We start from the raw sequence: 22,852 nt of genomic DNA, 5'->3' as shown, positions 1-22,852 counted from the left end.
CCTCTGGTTTTGTTGCATTTAGATAATCAAACATACCTACAATTTCCAAAAGTGATGAGATGCATAAGTGAAAGACTATTTTAATACAATATGCATACTTACAGACCTAAACTAATTAAATTATTGACAACATATAACATGAAATCCAAGTGATTCTATGCAGAATTAATATATAATTTATTTGGATATTTCTCTGAAGGACTAGATCTGAAACAACGATTTTCACTCAATCTTTATTAAAAAGACACTGAAGAATATAAATATATATGTATATACAACACAGCTTCACCTCACCACCTTTAAAATTGGGTAAATTAATACTGCTTGGTTTTTTTCTTATTTTCAGAGACAAAACACCTACTTAGATTTACACTTTCATTTACATTACCAGTGTAAAATATTTTACTACTCTGATACAAGTAATGATGAGTGAATTCTGCAGCAGAGAAGGATGCAAAGCACAAACAAATACTCTCCTCATATATATACATTTAACACAAATTAGATTTTCCCACTGCCCCACCAGAACCCTCACTCAGTCCAAAACAACCAAATTCAGTAATTCTGCTTAAATATGTTAAACCAGTTAAAGCACAGGATCTAAGTGTGGACTGTAAAAATCAGGGAGAGAGAAGACGTGAAAGAGACAGGGACTGATCAGCTCACGCCTCTAAATAACTGGATAATAATTTTCAGACTGGTGTAAATACCAGTTTGTTCACTCCAGGTGGGTGTCCAATACCTGGATACGACACGCCATGACCTGTATCACTTGTTCCAAGTGAGCTGAACAATCTTAGGGGGTCTGAACCTGCAAGCAATGCTGTTTGTTTAGTTAAAGAAACACTCATCTAGTTAATTTGACAGATTTAAAAAAAACCCAAAAAGCCTTAAAAAAAAAAAAAAAAGCAAAGAAGTGACTCTCTTCCTAATAGTATATAAGAACATATCCATAGAAATTCAGAGGTAAATCTCTCAAATAAAATCTTTTTAACAATCAGATATTTGTATTCTGTTTTAGAGAACAAAGTTATAATGTTTTTATAAAGCCAAGTATACCGACATAAAGAAGACTTTTTTTTTTGTTATGCAGAGTTCGCTGCTAATCCAGACATAGAAAAGAACAGTGGTTTATATTTAGACCTCATTCTTTTTTTTTTTCTATTATTCTAATAAAATGACCCCGCATATTTACTCAAGCTGTTTAAGCAGGTAAGAAGTGCAAATAACATGGCTTGCATCATGTTACAAACCCAAATAAGTAAGAAAGCTGCCAGCACAAAAATATATATTAAATTCAGAAAAAACCAGATAATTTATATAAATAAATTAAAATATGAATAATAAATTCAGAAAAACTTATGCACCAGTTAATTTGAGGACTGCAAAACCTCTTTTAGATATTTAAGGAATTATTTTTTAATTGTTAGCATCTCTTATTTTTTTATAAATGTGTAATTAATGAAAAATTCCTGGATTTAACTCAAGCTTGGGTAACATTATCCCTTTGTGTTCCACCTGAAACAGTTTTGGAGGTTTGTTAACAAATAGGTCAAATGCTCCTACTTCTTTATATGGAAAAGAAATCCATACACTACTTACACTTTATTTGCTAATGCTGTTCATTGCTGACTGTTAATAGTTTCTCTGGACACTTTCAAGTTAATTTTTGATGAGCTTGTAGAGCTTATAATGCATAAGCACATACTTGTCACTAAATTCTCCAAGCCAAAAAATCAGATGTGGGAAACAGCACTGACAACCTCCATTCTACAATGAATACATCTTGTTTTTAGCAGCAATGGCTTTGTGTATTTATTTAGTAGTGGTTTTTAGTGCCGATTCAAATAAAAATTTGTATTTGGCCATGGACATGCTTAGAGCCTGAAAAGAGAGATTTATTCCGTAAAAGTTAAATCCCTAGTCCAACTGTTCCTTTAGTTACTGTTTGCTCATTCTAGAATTAAACTGGTCACACACATTTTTCATGTTTGATCCATTGAAACAAAACTAGACAACTTTTATAGACATGGTTTTATTGAAATGGATGTTTATTAGCTAGATCATACTGCTCTACAGAAAATAATTCTCCTGCTGCTTATAAATATTTTGATCAGCCATAATCAAGTGAAAGAACAAGTCTAAGGGGGAGGGGGGAAAGGAAAAGAAAGAAAATGGGAGGAGTAGAGACGGATACCATGCACAATTCTCATGTGACCTGTGGTACTACCTAATTAGAAAACATAAAGTTTCCATAAACCTTTCACTGGAAGCAGCAATATTCCTACTATCACATTTCATTCTGTGTTGGCTGATTTACCTACATTTTGTGAGTAGAAGAACAGAAAATGCAACGCATAGTTTTGAGGAAGAAATCTAACGGCACATTGTAAACAAGCACCATCAGTTTAGAAACTGAATGTAAATAAAGCAAAGGGATTTTTCCAACAGATCTTTCTTCATTATGGTACAGGACACATAAGAGAACGCTACTGAACTGCAACCTCAATTATACTGGCCAGCAAATTACTTTTAACCATTAAATTAGAAAATGTTCTTCAGCACTATTCAGTTTAGCATTCTACAGTGTCTCCAGGCTGAAGGTGGTCTGCATGTTGAACTTAGTACTGTGTGGGTTATAGTCTTTGTTTGCAGTCTTAACTGGGGATTGCACCTTAGCTACCGTAGTTCAAGCGTAAAAATACTTTGTCTGTAACACTATATACTGTTGCCAGCGACCCTCTAAATCCTTGAACCAACTGTGTCCTCTGGTGTCACAGAAGATAATGCCAATTTATTGCAATGTGTGGCTTTTTTAACTGATTAAAATTAAGCCGTAAACACGTGACAATGGAATTAGCACATTTAGAGAGTCTGTTTTCCCACATCCCATTTTGCGCTAGTGCGGCTGATCCCTGCAACTCTACGCGGGTGCAATTTTAATGACTTCGCTAGGTTTTGATGTTCTTATGAAAAAGCAGTGCTTGGTGTTTGTGGAGAAGGTAGATATGGAGGCTGAGTAGCTGTGATTGCGGACACTGTGACATCGTCTCTGTTTTTCGATAGGATCGGTGTCATTTTCCTCCCCACGATAAGACACCTCACTGACAGAGCCCGATTAGGGAAAATTTTATTATAAAAATTCACTTCTATCGAACAAGGATGGAGTGATAAACAGTTCAGCCTCAGGGAAGAAACAGGAAAACATTTTTCTTCTCTCTTTCTCTCTCTCTCCCTTTTTTGTTTTCCTTTTTTTCCCCCCATTTAAGAAAAATCCTCCCTCCTTGTAGGACTTTTCCTAAACATGAATGTGTTAAGCTAATAAGAATTCTCTAAATGTAGAGATCAAAGACTTACAAATGTTGTTCTAAAAGAAGAACAGTTGTGTTACCTCACAATTCAAGAATATGATTTTAAAAAGTAAAAAGTGAGGACATTTTATGAATTACATTTTCTGTCAAATTCATTAAAATCAAAAGTCTTCTGAACAGGAAGCTTAGGCAAACACAATTTTATTTTCCAATATTCACTTACGTTTCTCCCTGGATAGAAAACTGGCAAGCTGCAGGGTAAACAGGGAAAATGGATAGTTGTGGCACTCTAATGCTTGAAGATGGACTAAAGGAAGAGCATAAAAGAAATATTGATTTTATCTTTTTTTTTTTTTTAATATTAAAACATCTTTCTTTCATGTTTGGTAGCTCACAGAGGATACTCCTAACAGGGCATCCAGTGCCATATATGCAAAATATTTCAGTAATCAGCACAGAGGTAGCCAGTAAATATCATCTCTAGAAGATGGCTTGGGGAACTTGGAGAATGAAGCCCAGGTACACAGAGTAATTAATTCCAATTCCTATTTTTTTTACTTTACATATTTTCATAATTTACATTGTATCAATGAAACATATTAATTAGCTGTTTAGGAAATAAACAGCACTAAAAAGTAATTTTTCTAAAAAAAGAAAAAGAAGAAATTAACACAATGGAGAAGAGTGTACTGATGATTTTTATCAAGCTTTCGCATCCAAGCTGTAACAATGCCATGAACCAAATGGTTGTCTTGGTTGCTCAACAATAAAACCTCCAAAGGAAGAAAACCCTAAGCACTGCCAGTGTTTTTTTTATTTATGTCCAAACTGGAGTCACTACATTGAAACCATTCCCTCAAGATGGTGGCCTCAAAGTTACAGATGCTCCTTAAATGAGTTTTAAGCACTTTCAATTAGAACATTACAAATCTGCTGTCAAAGAGAGCTTTAGCATACAAGTCCTTCTGGCAATGTTCTACATTTGCTTTTATTAAATAACAATGGGAGGATGTTTACAAGCATATATAATTTTCATTAGGCACACTCAACCCAAACACAGTATACATATGATGCAAACTTCAAATAACTTCAGTAGCAGTTATAGCCCTGAAGTAAAAATTTGCCAAAAATGCCTCCTTATTTGGCCAACACATCTTTCTAGAAATTGTATTTACTGACATCTGTGCCCTTCTATTAAGCTGAATAGAAGTATTAAACTGAAGGATCTGCTGAAATAAACACTGCAATAAATTTTATGGTTCTGTGAAACTACATTAGACTCAGCCATCAGAGCTCAGCTTCCCTACTTGCAACTTGCATGAAAGAAGAGAAAAAAATGTTATTTAACACTCTTGGATAGTCAAGACAAAACATGTATTCCATCTATCTATAACTTCAAGTTGAGCACACTGTACTTTTAATAACATACTATATTCAGATATAACATCTAATATTTCAGAAGTCATGATCATACTACCCAGTCCTATCTTGAAACACTAGATTCTATCAAATATTATCACCATGTTTTTCAACTGATCATTCAGTTCTATGCTGTGCAGTTCCACACAATCAGAAAAAGAAATATGTTTACAAAGATGACTGCATTACAACAAACATCAGTGTGAAAAAATATGACTAATGAAGGTAAGGCAGATCAATTAAAGGGCAAGTTGGAACTCCAACACATTTCTTTTTAGCCTTCAAAATAAGATTTTAAACAATGAGTTAGTGATTTCAGTAGGGGAAGTAGCCAGAGGGAAAAAGTACATTATTTGACTAGTGCTCTGTTAGATAGATTTCCTTCAATAACTTCTTAAAAGAACATTTGCTTCTGATTGACTGTAGCTGAAGTGTCAGAGCTGTTAACTGTGTATTAAACATGAAAAAAAAAAATACAGCTCAATAACCCCATCTAAACACAGAGGATTTCTAATTAGCAACAACAAGGCAATAAGGCTGTTATCCCCTACAACTTCTCCCACGTAAATTTCTCTAAACCTGCTTGGAACTTATTATCTTTTCTGGGAGGGGAGCAAAAGAAAACTACTCGAATAATTTAAACAGCTCAGTATTACCTACTCCTTGTGCTAAAGTTGGCCATTCCTCTCCATGTGCGACCTGAACAGGGAGCTGGTGAGAATGGCAGGAAACAAAGGTGAGATCAGAGAAGAGCTTGATTCTGTTCTGTGTAAATAAATGGTGCTGCATTGCAACAGAAACCAGAATTATACCTGAACTCCAGTACCCAATTGAATAATTAGGATCTGCACACAATTATTATATTTTTTTCCCCTGTAATATACCCAAACAGCAGCATTAACTAGAAGTCTCCTGGCAGGAGAAAGCAATTTCCCTTCTGTCTCCAAGACGAGGCACATGAGTTGCCTGTGTGGATCCAAGTAGCTATAAATACACTTATCTAGAAGAAATAGTCAAACAGTCTTTTCTAAGAGGAGTGCCTGATTGGTTAGCAGAAAATTGATACAGTGGAGTGAAGAATAAGTGATAAAGAGATAATCCAGTGTGGCAATGTAGTTCTGCAGTGCTGTAGCTCCTGCCTTCATTGGGTGGTGAGTGTAGGGTGATGGAAGAAAAGGATAGGCTTCTGTTGTTTGCATTTGAAGTATGAGGGAGACATGGTGTGAGCAAACTTCAGATGTGAAGAACAAAAGCCCAGTTTTCCTCGACACCATCTTTAACTATATGATGAAGCCTAAAGCTGAAACACTGTGCTATTCCATTTTTACAGCTGATGTTCTCTTTATCTGTTTTTTACCTCTACAAAGCAGAGATGCAAATAGCTGCATGAACTTATCTGGTGCATGCATAGTTTCTTTTCCAGAGAAAGGGTCAGTGCATATGTTTCTAATCTGGCCTTAGTTTCTGCAGTAATTTCTCAGACTGTTACATTATGCTCATTACTGGCATAACTAAATATTTCCCAAGCAGGCTATATTTAACAAATGTTTAAAATTATTTCTGCAAGGATTAAACATCTACAAATTATTTTATTTTATATAAGTGAATAATTTGGAGAGAAGAATAGTACCTAAGCTGGTGGTGGATCAGAGTATGCCAGTTACAGGAGCACTTAAGCGCCCATTGGCACAGCAAGACTCAAAGACCCGGTAGGTTTCAAAGGAACACTTTTTTTTTTTTTTCCCCTTCTAGAACTCTTTGCTTTCTAGTAAAGCTGCAACCACAATGTTCTCTCTCTTAATGCCACCATAAAAAATCAAAACACTTTAAAACAAATTGATGTCCTCTTTAATATAGTCATCACATCATCACAGTGCCCTTGCACCCTGCTTGGTGACAACCAGGGGGATGCACACACACATCTCTCTCTTGCTTGCTCTCTCTCTTTTTTTTTTTTTTAAGGCATTGAAGCGGGCAACAAAGAAGGAGAGAAAGACTGGGAGAGACACTCAATTGAGATATTGGCACCTTTGATTGACAAGATCTAATCAGCTTATCTCCACACTAATAAAGTTGATGGCCTGTGGAGCTGGTATATGTCCAGCTTCAAGTGAACTTTCAGTAGCCAAAGCCTCAAGGGCCAGGACTAAGACTGAGCTTATCTAAACTGATTTAAATCAATTCCTAATGGGCTATTTCAATTTGATCAATTTGAAAGGTTGGAAACCTGTAACCACTTGACTAAATTGTCCTGATTCGTACTGGCATCACTGGAGATTTGGTCAGAAACACAAACTATTTATCTATAATGAAACAATGGCATACAACTGATACACTTTTGAAATTATTTCAGCCTCCTTAAAGTACTATTCAGTTTATACAAATTGGGTGTTTTACAGAGCAACTTCTTTTGTACTCAGTAGAATATTTTGAACTATGATGTTTGAAAATGGGCAGTGAATGCCACAAGCAACACTCCCTATGTCATGAAAAGGGGCTGAAGTGCTCTGTAGCTCTTGAACAATTGGCTGTGTTTTTCTAAATTAACAGTTTCCTTTATGTGTTTTGAGGGAATGCCTGTCCCACTGAAGGTGTGATAGCAGAATTAAACACTATGAAAGTAATGACTTGAGCATTCAGATAGATTTAATTCATTATCAGCAGAATTACATAATTCACTTCTGAAGTTCTTGGAATTCATTTTGCAAAGTTCAATGCACTTTCAACTCCAGAATAACATGCCAAAGAAACATAAGTACTGCATCACATGAAGAAAAAAGCTTGCTGCTTCTTTCAGGGTAAATCACTGCTTTTAGGAATGCAGACAATTTCATAGCATCAAATTGCATCTACACTAAATAATTGCTAAATTAAGAACTCTGTTATCCATATAAAATTAATATTTTAGGAAAACATGATATTACTAAAGAAGCATCTTATGAGGTGGAACTGTATACTCGTATATATTTATAGATTTGACAAAGCATGAGTAGTGAAACCAAATATAACTATTTTTTCGTCAATAGCACACATGAACACCTTAGAAATGTCTTGTGTTTAATAGAGGTAATTTAAGCACTTTGCAAAGGAAGAGTTTTTTGGTATTAATGCTAGATTACAAAAAACCCTAAGCAATATTTTCATTCAGATTGTGGTTTTCAAGTTGTAATTGCTTTATACAAAATCCACTCTAGTGTTATCACTCAATATCATCTTCACTGCTGTACATCTGAAGATAATTTTGCAATAAAACTTAATTGATAGAGCTTATTTTTCACTAATCTCCTAATATAGAAAAATGAAAAAGTACTAACAGTATGTATTATAAGCTATGACCCTCACAGTGCAGGATATTTCTAGTTTATCAAACTAAAATAGATCCATTTTATGGCATCAAATATTTTATATACTTTAATAATGTAGAGACTTTTTCCCCAAATAGGAAGTAAATGAAAATTCCCTTAATAAAGGAAAATGTGGAGAGTAAAAGTCATTCACAAAGAGGATAAGCAGAACATCTCATAACATTTCTAGCTTGTGCCCCACTGACCATTAGTGCAAAATTTCAAAACATTTCAGTTATGGAAATCAGTAAGTCTGCCATCAGTGACATCTATTAAGAAGTTAAATTCAGTGATTTTGTAATTATAAACTGAACTCCTCCTGATGTATTGCAGAAACTGGATTCTGAACATGATTTTTAAAAAATTAAAACACTGTGAATTACTTTATATTTCCTTCTCCTATGGGTTAGACATGGTATCAGTCCTAAGACTTCTCCTCAGTTAAGTAAACATTTCTAGTGACTACAGAGAGTATCAGAAGAGAAAATAAAGCACTAGATATTCATAGATGATGACTGGCACTTTGAATCCATAAGGCTTTTTCTTTAACTTCAGTACACCTTAAAGACAATATTCCAGAGCAGAAAATTCCCCGGGTACCAGCCAGCCATCATGAGAAATGTCCTGTAATCCTGAGACCTGAGGTCACTTTGAGACCCAGCCACTGCAGCACTCTGTTCCTGAGCAGAGTAGGTAACTTCTGTCTTGAAAAATAAATGGTCTGCAGAGTCAGGGAGCTACATTTGGCTCACAATCAACAGTTTGTCTGCTTGCCCCAGACTTTGTTCCCAGTTCTACTAAAAAATCTGCTGGAATGGACAATTTGACACTTTGAAGACATGGGTGCTGCTCTGCGATCTTTGTAGGCTGAAATGAGATAAACCTAAACTGTAAAACTGAGATTATCCCTTTACTTCTGCACTGTGACTTTGAACTTTCCTTCCTCCCCAAATCAGCCACTTTTCTGCACCATTTCTGTTTTGGTCTCTTGCAGAAGGATCCAAACATATTGATTGCTCAGACATGACTCAAAACATCATAGAGAATCAAGGAAAATGCTCCTATCCTACTATTTGGGATGTCTACATAGGCTTTAAGATACCACCCTTCCTGATCATTCAGGAATTCTATAAGACAGAAAAGATACTCATCATAACCACAAACATCTTTCCAGATCTGCACTGACCTCATTTTTCTGAACCTCTGAGATGAAACTAGCTTGGTGCTGCCTTCTCACCATTTTTTTTAAATTTAACATTACTGTGCTTTTGTCTATCAACAGAATGAGTATAATGTCATTGGTTCTGTCTCTCAAGAGGATTAAATGGATGCACAAATGAGAGCCCATGATATTAAAGAGCAAAACCACATTGCCATCAAACTGGCAAAAGAATTGAAGCAATTTCAGTTGTAAACATGCAAGTATGGCCTTATTTTTGCATTCAAATGCTTCTCATACTGTCATTTAATGATGCAAAAGTTTTCTAAACAGAGTCACCAGCTTGCAAAGATCACTGATTGTAAAAGGCTGAAAGATTTGCACTTTTTCTTCTGCAAACAAGACATGACTTGCCAGACCAAATCAGCCTCCGCATTTTTTGGCAGTAAATCATAACAAGGCCAAAGTAATACCAAACTATTGATGAGGTTCTTAAGTTAAAATATCAAAGTGGTATACATGCAGAAGAACTGTTGACATTTGAATTTCAGCAACAGGCATTTTTTAGGCATTTCAAACTCCGTAAAACCTGACATTTCAGTGTTCATATACAAAACCTGCTATGATACAAAACAACACCTCTTCACCAATACTTTGTCATTTAAAACTTTCTTCTTCATTATATAGTCACATAGTAACATTTCAGAACATATTTCCTAGAAACCTGTCATCCTTATGTAAATAAGAAAAATCTGCTGTATATTAATTATGATTTTTTGTAGTGATCACTTTCAGTTTCCTTGTTTCCAGTAGTCAGGTTTTCATCCCCTTTATTATTCATGTAGAAATCTGGCAGGTAAAATATAGTAATTTTTATGCAATGTTTTGATGAAGCACACCAGAGGAAATGAAATGAAATTAACTGGACTAGCCCAAAAAGAAAAAAAACACAGGTAAAATACAATTGCTCAATGGGTTATTTTCATGACATATGGGAACTAACCTGTACTGCTCCTCAATTATTCCATAATGTATAATGTCTGTATCCCCAACCTTTTAACAGCTGGGATTGAAATGTTTTGACATGATGATCTCTAGGTGGCAATACCGAAAGCATTAAAATATAGATATAAATAGGTGATAATGAAGAACAAAATGTGTACCATTTCCTTGCAGTCATAGTTTGCAAATTAACAAGCTGCTATTGATTTTTCTTTGAGGTCAATAACAGCATTTATTGATCCAAGAAGTTAATACTCACTGAGGTCAATATTATATCTCAGGGGTCAACATGTCTGGATTCTGACTTCTATTTCCTGTCCTTATATAAATATTATATAGACAATATGGGAAAATTTCATCTTTGGACACAAAGCACTGTATTTAACTGGATACAAACTCCCCAAAACATTAAAACTTAAGAACAGAGTCAACCTGGATCATTTTCAGACTGCTCTAAAATACTTAAAACCTTAAAATCTGGAAGTATTGTCTTCATGAACTGTATCTTCAGCCCTGAACTTAACATCTCCCAAGTACAGAATGGTCATTCATTGTGCTGTTTCCCCACAGCAAATATTAAACCATTTTAGAGACTACTCAATATCAAGGGGCATCAACATATTTTACCAAACTAAACTAGAACTCATTAAAAAATAACAGCTGAATAACAGTTGTGGTGTGATTGATTTTGGTTATTCTCCATACTTTCTGATGTGTTCTCAGGCAAAATCAAGAGAAACTTTCCTGCTGCCTTCAGTGAACTTTGGATTGGGCCCTCGTAAAAATCATTCAAAGTTTTCTACTGTGGTTTGTCACCCAAGCATTAACAGGTCTAAAGAAAAACTAGAAGTGAGCAATTAGTCTCCTGATAAATTACTCTGACAAATATCAATGAAGCTGTAGCACACTTACAGGAAATGACAGGGAAGGTAATATATTTCAGAAATGCCAAGCTCATACAGGGATTTTTACATCTCTACTGCAACAAATGGTCAATAGCATAATATCTCAAAATGTGGAAGATGCATATTAGCTTTGTAAGGAATTGTAATTGTGTGAAGAGATACTATTAAACTTACAGCACAAACGATGCACATTGTGGCAAACATTTAAATTGGCTAAAAATGATACTCCAGAACTTTAATAATATTCATCACATTTGCAGAACCTTACAATTCAGGAACTTTCTATCATTATGCAAAGCAGAAAATGTTATTTTATGCATGAATAAGCTGTAACAGAAAAACTGATAGTCCACAAATTGTATAGAACTAAAACTGTTAATACACCAACTTCTGTGCTCTCTAGTAGGAATGAGTAAAATCTGGGTCATCTGGCTTTTGGTACCAGGACTTTTGTTTGAGTGCCTGAGTATGCAAAGAGTCAGTAAAATAGGAGACCACATAAAGCTATTTTCATTGTTAATTCAATTTTTTTACCTTCCTGTATCAAAATTTTGCTTCAAATTTCATAAATTTACAAGGCAAATATTTAAAATACTAATTTGTTATCAAAACATAGTAGTTACCAGACAAAAGGTACACATAATGGTGCAAGTGTGCTATGCAGAGCATTACAGATGAATAAAAGATTCTGTTACAAATGGCCTAAGTTTTTAAATGTTTAAGAGACATGATCATGTATCTAAGAGGAAAATGGAGTACAGTAATAAGCATTGTTCTTTAAAAACATACAGAAATACACAATTGATTTAGTTTAGAAGTAAAAAACTACAGCCAATTTTTACTTTCTTAATCAAACATTCCCTCTCTGCTCTTGCATAGCAGGTTAAACATGGAAATTTCCACCAAAAGAAAAGAAAATCTTTCAAACTCAGTTTTGTCCCTCTGGGTGGTCAGGAGGATATGCCACACCTCCATATATTTCTTTAAAAGCTACATAGGTTATGACATATTCTTTTTTGTTTCGTGACTTAATTTATTTTAATTTTGAATTTGAAGAAACTTTCTTGGAAAAAGGAGATGACAAAAATTATTTTGTTGTTTTAATAGCTGAGTAAAATAACTAAAAAATTGCCATCAACATAGGGAAAACACCAAAGTTTATCTGAGCATATTTTACATTTACAAGTGATTCATTTATCCCACAAATTTAATGCCATTTCCATTTCTGTATGCCAGGCTTTAATAAGCATTTCTAAATGTTTTCTCCAAAGATTAACCTTAAAATGTTAAAATTAACATTTATTCTGTTATAAACACAGTAAATACCCAATCTAGTTCATGACATATTTATAAAGTTTTGCTAGAATACTTGTTGTATAGAACATTTTATGGGTATGCAATAAAAAACTCTTCCCTTGAATTATTACCATTTGAGCAATACTCTGACTTGCCATTTTAAACTCCTTTGAGAAAATATCATCGTTTCTAGACTGGATTTAAAATATATCCTCATCATAAAATTGAAAGCAGTTAATTAAAAAAATTATGAAAAAAATTAATGTGATCTCTATGTTTAATTCTTAACACTTCTATACCTATTTCACTACTAAAAAAAAGGGCACTAAAATACATTTACATACAGAGTAAAGCAAATACAATAATTTTCAGAAAATTTCTCAAGATGGCATTCCAGCCAATTATTACGGTAGGCAAGTGCCAAAACATTCAACACATGGGAATCTAAAGCATTCAATTATAAAAATCAGATTAATACTTTCAAGACATCTTTAATGAAAACACAGAATTATTGCATCCCTGTGAACAATAAAAAATTAAAACCAAAACAATACTCTCATTCCAACTGTTTTGCATGTTGGGTCTCTAGATGCTGCAAGGGAGCTAAACACAAGCCAAAACTCAAACACATGAACACTTCAAAATTTCAGTTTTACTGAGTCGCAGGCTCCATAAAATATGGAAAAATTTACCTCAGTAGAGATGAACTAAGTAGATGCAAGAGATTACCTTTGCAGCATGTTTATCTTTGTGTGATATGCAATATAAATTGAGGAATTTATTTCACAAAAATGCAAACCACAACAATTATCCACTCCTGATCACTTGAGCTGGAGATAATTAGTCAGAGCTCGACCTTCCTCATGGAAACAAACTCTTATCTTGCAAACCTTTTTGGAAAGGTACTAAAAACAGGGCGAGCTTGTCTGGTGACCAGTGATAGACTGGCCTGAAGCTGATATTAGAAAAAGTTTCTTCACCCAGAGGGTGTTTGGGTGTCGCTGTCGAGGCAGGACGGGAATGAGAGGACTCTGATTCAGAAGGCTGCTGAGAGTAAAACTCTGGTTTATTCAAAATACACTGCTCTTTTATACAGAGCTCCACAAGGACCAAATCCATTGGTTCTAAAGTGAAAACAACTCATCCATTGGTGTAGAGTGCTTGATGCACAGTGTAGAACTTAACTATAAACAATGTGAAAAACAAGAGAGATAAAGAATTATTTACATTCTTTCCCAGCTCCTTCCCAGGCTTTCTGCCTGGCTAGAAACTCTCAGTTTCTTTCTTTGACTGAATCTGAGACCCACATTTGGGCACTGGAACAGCTCCCCGGGGCAGTGGTCACCAAGTCTGACAGAGTTCAAGAGGTCCCTGGACAAGGCTCTCAGGCACAGGATGTGATTTTGGGGGTTGTCCTGTGCAGTCCAGGAGTTGGGCTTGATGAACTCTGTGATTCTCATGGATCCCTTCCAACTCACCATTTTCTATGGTTCTGATTCTTCCCCAGCATGCACATCAATGTGTCAATCAATGTGCATGTGCCCACACACGCTTGCAATTTAATATGTAAATACTTATGCTCTGCCAATAACTGGGCATGTTTACAACCATGACAGTTTATTACACTTGTTAGGATTAGGCCAAGAATATAAAATTCCATACCAAAATTAATGTTTTTGGAGATAGTGAAATATGATGAGGTAAAGAGAAATTGGCAGAAAAAGAACCACAATGTGGCAGACAGCTGATACTTGGAATTAGGAGTATGGAAAAATGGAAAAAGTTTGCAAAATATGTAATGGACACAAAATTATGGAAGAAAACAAGGTTCTCTTGAGCCAAGAAAAAATAGAGAAGCAAGAACATAACATATGTGCATAAGTGGCCTGTGACTGATGTAAAAGAATTAATTTGTATTCTCAAAACCATGAACTGCAATTTTGTCGGTCTACAGCTCCTCACAACACCTAGTAGCCAATAAGCAAAAGTAGTGTCTCAAAATAAAACTGTAACAGCTCAAAGAAAATCCCAGTGCTGGTTCACACTGCCAGTTCAGAGAGATGAGTGGTACTGCAGATCAGCAGTGCCACTCACACTGATAGGATGAAATCAAGCCAGGTCAGTAAACAGCTTCCAACATGGAACTCCTGAGTCTAAGTTTTGATTTAAAAATAGAGACTTAGATGGTCAGCAGTACTTGCACAAATTAGAGGTTATGTCCTCATCTGACACACATTACACAAGCTGACATTTCAACTGTAACTGGACTAAGGTTCCACAATGTTCAGCACTTCTCAAACCTGACTGCTTGCTCATGCAACACATGGATAACTTTTTGGGCCAGAAGTGTCAGTAATTACAGGACAAAGTAAATTCTATCAGCAGTATAATAAAACCATTATTATAAAGTAGTATGGTGTGACTTTAACTGTATGAAGAAATACCCAGATAGGGTGCTCTCCCATCATTCCATACTATGATAGAGCAATATTATTCAGTTCTGTGCTTGTATGTCCTGGTTCAGGACAGTAGCCTGGGCTTCCCTTCCCTGCCCCCTATATTTTCACCAAAAAAAAAAGTAACTGTAACTCTTCAGTCCTAAGATTTAAAAGGGCAAAATACTGTGCTTGAAAGATGTTCTACCATGAAAATCCTTTTAATACTGGCTTTACATAGAAAAGCATGATTAGTATAGAAATATTTTTTTAATGTTAAACTTCATTCTTTAGTGCATTGGGAGGAAAACAATGTTAGTCTATCAGGAAGCAGAGGTAGAAAGCTTCAAACAAGAAATATTAAAAAAAAATCTGCAAAACACAGGTGAGCTTTGTCAAGTCTAAGCTCATCAACTTTTCTTCTTGATGCAAGTTGTAAAATAAAAAGTGTTTGCCAAGCAAGACCTCATGCTGTGCAAATTCAGCCGTGTCCTTTTAGCAAAAAATCTGTTAAAAACTATTGAAAAACAGGTTGTTTATTTAAATACCAGAAATTCCAATTCACCAAAGTCTGTCTTTTTAATGAAATATACAGCTGATGTTCTGTGGAGAATGAACTCACCAAATTAAGTCATTAAATTAGCAGTTTATTAATATATTTGAAGGTCAAAAGGTGGACTTGCAATTCCATTCAGCTGTGCTCTTTCAAAAGTTGCAGCAGACTGACTGTCACTGCCAACTCAGTATCACTTGGAATCAATTCCTTTCACTTGGTGAAAGTTCAAAAGGAGTGCTAGGGTAGATGGGATGGGAGGGAGAGAATAAAACATGTGTAAATGAGAACAGTGTTTAGGGACAATGTATCAGAATTTGAGGTCTACTCATTAAAGATGAACCAACAGTTCCCACCTGAAACTTTTCAGACGTTTCCTAAAACTCATTTTCCTCAGGGAGAATATGCAACCTGATGAAGAGATCTTCTCAGGCCTATACAAGTTGAACACTTACTTGCTATGGGCTTGACTTGAAATTTTTTGCCCACCTGTTGAAATGGGACAAGCTATGCTAGATGAAATTCTGACATCTCTTGGAGACACCTAAGCACAGTTGCTGAGAGTGTTAACAGATAACAAAAGAGAATATAAACATATATATGGAGGACAGACAACTGGTGGCTTTTTCCATTCTCTCTTTCTCAAACCAAGGTGGTTTGGAGAGTTTATTCATACTGCTAGAAACAGCATATACTGCTCAAAAAATAGATATTTTTTTTATTCTTCTTTCTTTTATTTGCCTTACTTGCTCAGAACCAGACAATAAACTCTGAAATCTTATCACAGAAGGGAAAGCTCCCTGAGGCTAAATAATTTCAAAATTGAAAGAAGCAGGTAGCCTAAGTTCAGACCAAAAACTAGCCAAATACCTTGACCTGAAATCCTCACACTCTTATTAGGACAAAAAAAGTCTTCAAAAGCTTTACTACAGACTTAGAAATAAGCTACAATGAATACACTGATCAATAAACACCATCTTATGTGAATAAATACATTAAAGAAAGAGGGTCAGCACAATAAAAAATAATGCTGAAATACTGTTTTCTCTGATTCAGTTAGATGTTATTTCCTATATAACAGTCTACACAGTAGAGGTGGTCCAATAGAGGGCCTGTAAAATAATACTTTAATGTTATCTTCTGAGTTCAGCTTATAATTCAGATATTAATATTATTCACAGGTACTCTGTAACAAATGCAAGGTATTTGTGAAAACTTACAGATTTTAGCCTGTGTGATTATTTGTCTGGCATACACAGGGGAAGTACCTAAAGTTTCTGATAACTGAAAAAAAGTTTTTTCATCATTCTAGCATGGAATAAAAATTCACAAAACTATGTTTCTATTACATATAATAATGCAGCTTTATAAGGTTATTGCAATGTTTGCTCATTGTTTGGATGTTTGCTCATCCAAAAATCAGTCTTATGCAAACTTCAACTGGATGCAAGTTCCTAACAAAGCTGAAGTTGTCCCATGATGTGTGGTACAATAATGAATTCCTGCACATGTAAAATAACCTGTGACTTCTTTCAAAACAGAGGGCAAAAAGGTCAAATTTGGATTTTTTCCTACTGTAACTTAGCAAATCTGTACTACTCAACAGATTTGACATTCCTTATTTGCTGCATTAATGATATAATCCCAAACCTAGTGAGGTGAAAGATAAGCCTTCTTTTTTATTGGAAATCCAGTTGAAAGGTGATGAATATCAAAAGATAATCTTTTAACAGAAATAGTCTTGCAACTCTATAAAGTACTTCCTCATTTCTTCAAAAAAATTAGCCGGAAAAGGTTTTCTTTGGTAGCAGTTAGAGGGCAGTACTCTCAATTAATGAAAATGCACAATTTCCTTATTTTATGGTAAGTACTTTATGTATTTAAAAATATAAGAAAATACCAAAGTAATCTATATCCTGCATTTGTAACAACAGATGGAAATGCAGAGGGCCAAGGAGCAGAGGGAACAGACTTTGAAAACCACTAGACAATGCTGAGTGAGTTACTGGATAAACTTTTCATGACCACAAAGGTGCAAGGCCCATACTGCTGCTGAATCAAATCCTTCCCAGAGCTAAGGAAAATTGGGATGGTGCCAGAATTTGAATTAATATGCAAAGGAGTATCTGAATAGAGAGAAAGGGTATTAAAGAGTTAGAATTGGGAAGGTCAGAGCTGAGAAGGATGGTGAGAGGGAGGGAGGAGGTGGCCGTAGGGAGCAGCTCAGTGACTGGACAAGCACGGAACCAGCAGGAAATATTCAAACTGAATGTGTAAAAATCACTTCCCTGGTATCAACTGCGTGCTAAAGCACTAAGGAATGGAAACTGAGGAGTTTGGGCTCTCTGTGCCCTCTCAATGCTGCTTCTGACTGTTCCTTACAAAGCAGCAGCACAACCCAAACACGATTCCCCCCCCATGACCGTGCAGCTGGGGTACTCCTGAGGCCTGACATCCCCAGAAACAAAAATCTCTCCCTATTTCTTCCTCCTCACCACTTTAAAGCCCAGACTATGAAGAAGGGCAGAGGGCTTAGAGATGTAGGAATGCAATATGCCACTTCAAAATGAATTTTTGAAACAATAAACAGATTTTAATAGAAATCAGCCAGAAAAGAAAAAAAAATTATATATGAAACATGAAATACTGCTGCTAGCAGAAGAAACAGGGATCATGAAAAAGCTCTCTCTGATGGTGACTGGAAATTGCATAAAAACTCATTTCACTACAGAAACTTTGGATTAAGATTTCAGTAGAAAGATGTTCTGGCATATCAAAGAAACACCTGAGGAGGAGATATTGGTATATGCTCCAGAACTCAAAAGCCCTCTTTCTCTAATGAAAGGTTTTACACACAGTATTCACATATACATGTATGAATAATTCATTAGAGATGAAATAGGTAGATATTAAGTGTAAATATCTAGGACAGGAATAGCCTCTTTTATTTAAAGCAAGGGGCACTAGAAGCAAGGTCCTGATTTTCAAAACTTGGTTTCCATTTCCATGCTCTTAGTTATTTGGAGCTCAAATGTAATTAGAATATGCATGCACCTGAAGACAGAACAGGGGCATGAAAGTTCAAGTGATATTAACTAATTTGAGTAAATTACTAAGCATACAGAATTACAACATAGGAGAAACAGCAAACTTTCCACTAGTCTAATGCAATATGTATGAACATTAGGATTTGTTATTTTGTTAAATTAACATTGGGTGTTAGAACCATTTAAAGATTTTTAAGCTGAGCAAAGACTTTTAAATTCAATTGTACCTGTAAACTCCAGCTCTTGCAACCATAATGGAATGGAAAGAGTTTAGTCTATATACTTATTTTAATTTTAATGGTTTCACATATATTATGACAGTTCTGGCGTGCATCTGATTTGTGACACCTGACCAGCAAAACCACCCCGTGAAATATGGTGGGAGAAGGTCCTTCAGGGATGATGCTTGGGGATTCAGATGGTTCCAGCAGTAAAGGAGTGAGAAATCCAAATCTGTAGCATACTGCAGTGGACAATGTGCTTGTACATCAAATTCCATTGCTCATATCTGGCAGGACACCTCCTGGAGTCAACTGTTAAAACAGTTCCCTTCTCATGCTAAAGTCCCTGAACTTGAAGACTCCTGACTTCAGAAGTACCTTATAAACATTTGTTAACATACTTTCACTGATCTGTTCACTGCACTTTCAGTGCTGCATCCAGATAAGACAATATTTAATATTATTTCATAAAGAAGCAAACACTCATCTTTGTCTAAAGAGATTCCTATTTGCTTTCCAGCAAGTAGGCTGCCAATGCTTTGAGATGGGTCTGACCTATAGGCCAGCAAAGCACTACATTATGTATTTATGGCTCAGTCCAGAAAAGGAGGTTTGACTGTAGTTCATTGCAATAGGTAATGAACTGAAATTTGCTTGGATCCTTTAGTAGCAAGAATTAGCCGTGTCACACAAGGGTGGAAAAAGCTGTTGCATGTCTTGCTGAGAGATATTTCTCCTTTAACTGTTGCAGAGTTACATATTGCTGAGATTACCAATGAGTAAGGAGGATTGAAAAAAATAATAATTTTAAGCAATCTCAGGTTTCAGAATTATTTTCTGTATATGGAGCAGGAAACCTTCTTCCTTGATTTCTTAACTTCTAAAACACCATGTTTGCTTGTTACAAAAAGGGTACAAAAATAGAAGCCAAGACAAAATTTTAAAGATTAAGTACAAAGAGTAGATATATTATCCACAAGCTCTTCTAGTAGCACAGCTATTTCGGAGAGGTTCAGAGCCACAGCATAATATCCAATAATCATCACTCATAGAGGCAAGCTCAACAGTTCTCAAATTACTGAAAGCTATAGAAATACATAAGGGTGATGAAGGAAACAAAGTAAATACTTGCAACATAGTTTTTCCCTGAAATCCTGGACAGCATTCAATGGTTGGATCTCTCACTCTCTCTCTTACGTTGTCCTGAGACAAGGTAAAACTACATTATATAAACCACCACCATTATATAAACACCACTTTTTTTTCTGGAAAATATCTGGCACTTGAGAAGAACTTAGTGAAAACAACTCAACTGCAGAGCACAATGGTCCTCTGCAACAAGGTGTGTTGTTCTTCTCCTTGACAGTATTTCACATTTCTATGCCAATTTTATCACTGAGGATGAATGAAGCATTTTAAACTATTCCTCATTCAAAATATTTCTGTCTGAGCAAACATATCTAAGACTCAACAAAGAAGAGTATACCTTATTATGCTACATTCTGCTGACAAAATAAAGTTCTAGAATTCCTTTTGATATTGTGGAAATCTTAACATGGGGAAGAGAATTATGCCCCCTCAAAACCAGGTAGAATTTTGTGATTAATCAGGATTAATTTGGTGAGCAGTCTTTTTGCCTGAAAACAGAAATTTTCATGCATTCTTAAAATCTTTCTCATATTCTGAGGCTATATGGTCAGACTAAGTGGCCTGAAGTTAAGAAAATTGAGTTGCAGAACTACAAATAATGTGTGGTGTTGGAAATGCCTACTTACAAGGCTGTAAACTAGACTTTCTCACAAGCAAAGCAGTTTATAACATACCCAGAAAAATAAGAAGAAGACTTATTCTTTAAAACAGTGTTTTGAATTTAAAAAGCAGATGAGTGCACTTTGTAGTGTTATCAACCATTATTAAAAACTTCCCCTACTTGGTACAAACAATGGAGACCTTTGCAATTCAAACAGCTGATGGTTTCTCTTTATGTCTTGAGAGACTTGTGTCGTGTTTTTGCCATCAAATTCAGGCAACTTAAAAGCAAATGCACTGATTAACTCCCAGGTGTACCAAATCAGCTTCTCAAACACCTGCTAAATTTGCAACATACCCCTACAAATGTTTAGAATAAAGTTCATCTGCTTACAGTGGGCCTTGAGTACTCCAGAACTGGTTGCCAGATACTAAAGGCTTTGTGTAGTCCTTCAGGAGGTTTCTGAATGGATTTAAACATCCTCAGCATCAACAAATGACAGCAGACAAACTATGAAAGCTTGACAGTGCTGGATTGCCTCAGAGATGGTGACATAAGTGGCATCCTGTTCAGACACCACCGAAGCCATGAATCAATGACATCGCTCAAAGAAGGAAGTCAGACCTTCCAACAGATCTCAGCTTGTATGAACAACTGTACATAAGATGAAAGGGCTTATCAATTTAGAGATACAAACAGGAAAAAAGCTTCTAATTTATCATGGTAAGTTTCAGGAATTGTAATGTGAAATTGCATAAAATTAGTTATGTGATGTCAGATTAATCCCTAGATGATCACAGGGGCAGGTTAAAATAGTATATGTATTTTTGCTGATTAAGGTAATAAAAAAGATCCAAATGTGACTTATTCCAGAGGTGAAAATCATCCACCTTTATTACAGCATGCAACACACATACCCATAATTGCAAAAAGACACCACATAAATAAAGTAGAATAGATACTTAAGGGTTGTCACATCCACCTCACAGAATCACAGAATGGCTGAGGTGGGAAGGGACTTCTTGAAATCACCTTGTCCAACACTCTGCCCTAGGGTCGCCCAGAGTCAAGACTGTGCTTACCTACCTGCATTTTGAGTATCTTCTGAGATGAAGAGTTGACAATCACTCTGATCTACCTATTTCACCATTTGACCATTACCACAGTAAAAAATTATCATGTTCTGATGGAATTTCTCAGGTTATAAATTGTGCATCTTGTCCTGTCACTGGATATCACAGAGTCTGGCTCGCTCTTCTTCATTCCAACCCATCAGCTATTTGTACACACTGATAAAGTCCCCCAGAGCCTTCCCTTCTCCACACTGAACACTGTTTGCTTTCTCAGCCTTTCCTCACATGAAAGATGCTCCAGTCTCTGATTTCTGTTCATGGTCCTTTCCTGGACTCACTCCAGTTAAGTCAATGCCTTTCTTGTACAGGGGAGCCCAGATGTAGAAACAGCACTACAGAAGTGGCCTCACCAGTGCTGTGTAGAGAAGCTCTTTATGCAATAGAAGTAATAAAGAAGGCAAGACATGGTCTGAGGAGTCTGCTCAAAGAAGAACTGAAAATGTTTTATTTTATTTTATTGGGAGACCTCAACACAGAGCAACCAAAATTAATTCCAAAAGTAAGTTCTTTTGTTGCACTGGATTAACCTAAATTCTCTTATACCTAGAATGATTGTGGTCTATGCCAGGATTAAAATAATTAATCAGTTTATATAAAAATCTGTGGAAAAAAATCTATATTACAATGAAGTCAATATTTCCTAAATCATCATCTCAAAATTATTTAATATTAAGAAGTCACATAATATCACTCTACTACTAGTCTTTACAGAGTTTGGGGAACAAGAATTATACACCTCTTTCTCTTTCACTCTGTGCATGAGATAAAAAGTAGAGACAGACACAAAGATGGGGTGAATTAGTGACTCTGTGGAATTCTGTGCAGTTTCACCTGGTTTTGACACTGAAAGACACCGTTTCCATATAAATATACATTTGCACTCCAACCATATTTCTCAGAAATCACCATGGAGATATGCAACCAGAGTTAACATGATCATCATCTCCATGAAACAAATTCCACATGGAGTAAAAAAGGATATAAGATACTACCTCCACAAAAGGATCAGTCTGAATTTTTATATACTGCTCTTTGTGAAAGATCCAGGCTCAAGTAAAGCAGATCAGGAACCATTTTTGACAAGTTTAAAATAGTCCTTCTAAAAACAAGTTATTGACCATTTTTAGAAAATCTGCAGGAAAGCAAATTTAATTGCTATCATATGTCTGTCTATATAATGTGCCAACGTCTGGCACAAAAGAATTAACACTCCCTGTCCCCTCCAAATTCTGCACTGTATGTTCCATACATCCATTTCCTTATTGTACACAGCACTA

The 22,852-nt window shown here is 35.6% G+C and overlaps 1 protein-coding gene across 4 annotated transcripts in view; it reads right to left on the bottom strand.

Moving 5' to 3' along the window:
• VTI1A (vesicle transport through interaction with t-SNAREs 1A) overlaps positions 1-22,852 on the bottom strand; it is a 266,586-nt gene that overhangs the window by 181,083 nt on the left and 62,651 nt on the right. The gene's annotated exons all lie outside the window — the stretch shown is intronic.

Source organism: Lonchura striata, chromosome 7 (genome assembly GCF_046129695.1).
Source record: "Lonchura striata isolate bLonStr1 chromosome 7, bLonStr1.mat, whole genome shotgun sequence".
Lineage (NCBI taxonomy): Eukaryota > Metazoa > Chordata > Aves > Passeriformes > Estrildidae > Lonchura > Lonchura striata.
The sequence above is the reverse complement of the archived record's forward strand: the minus strand, read 5'-3'. Positions and strand labels throughout refer to the sequence as shown.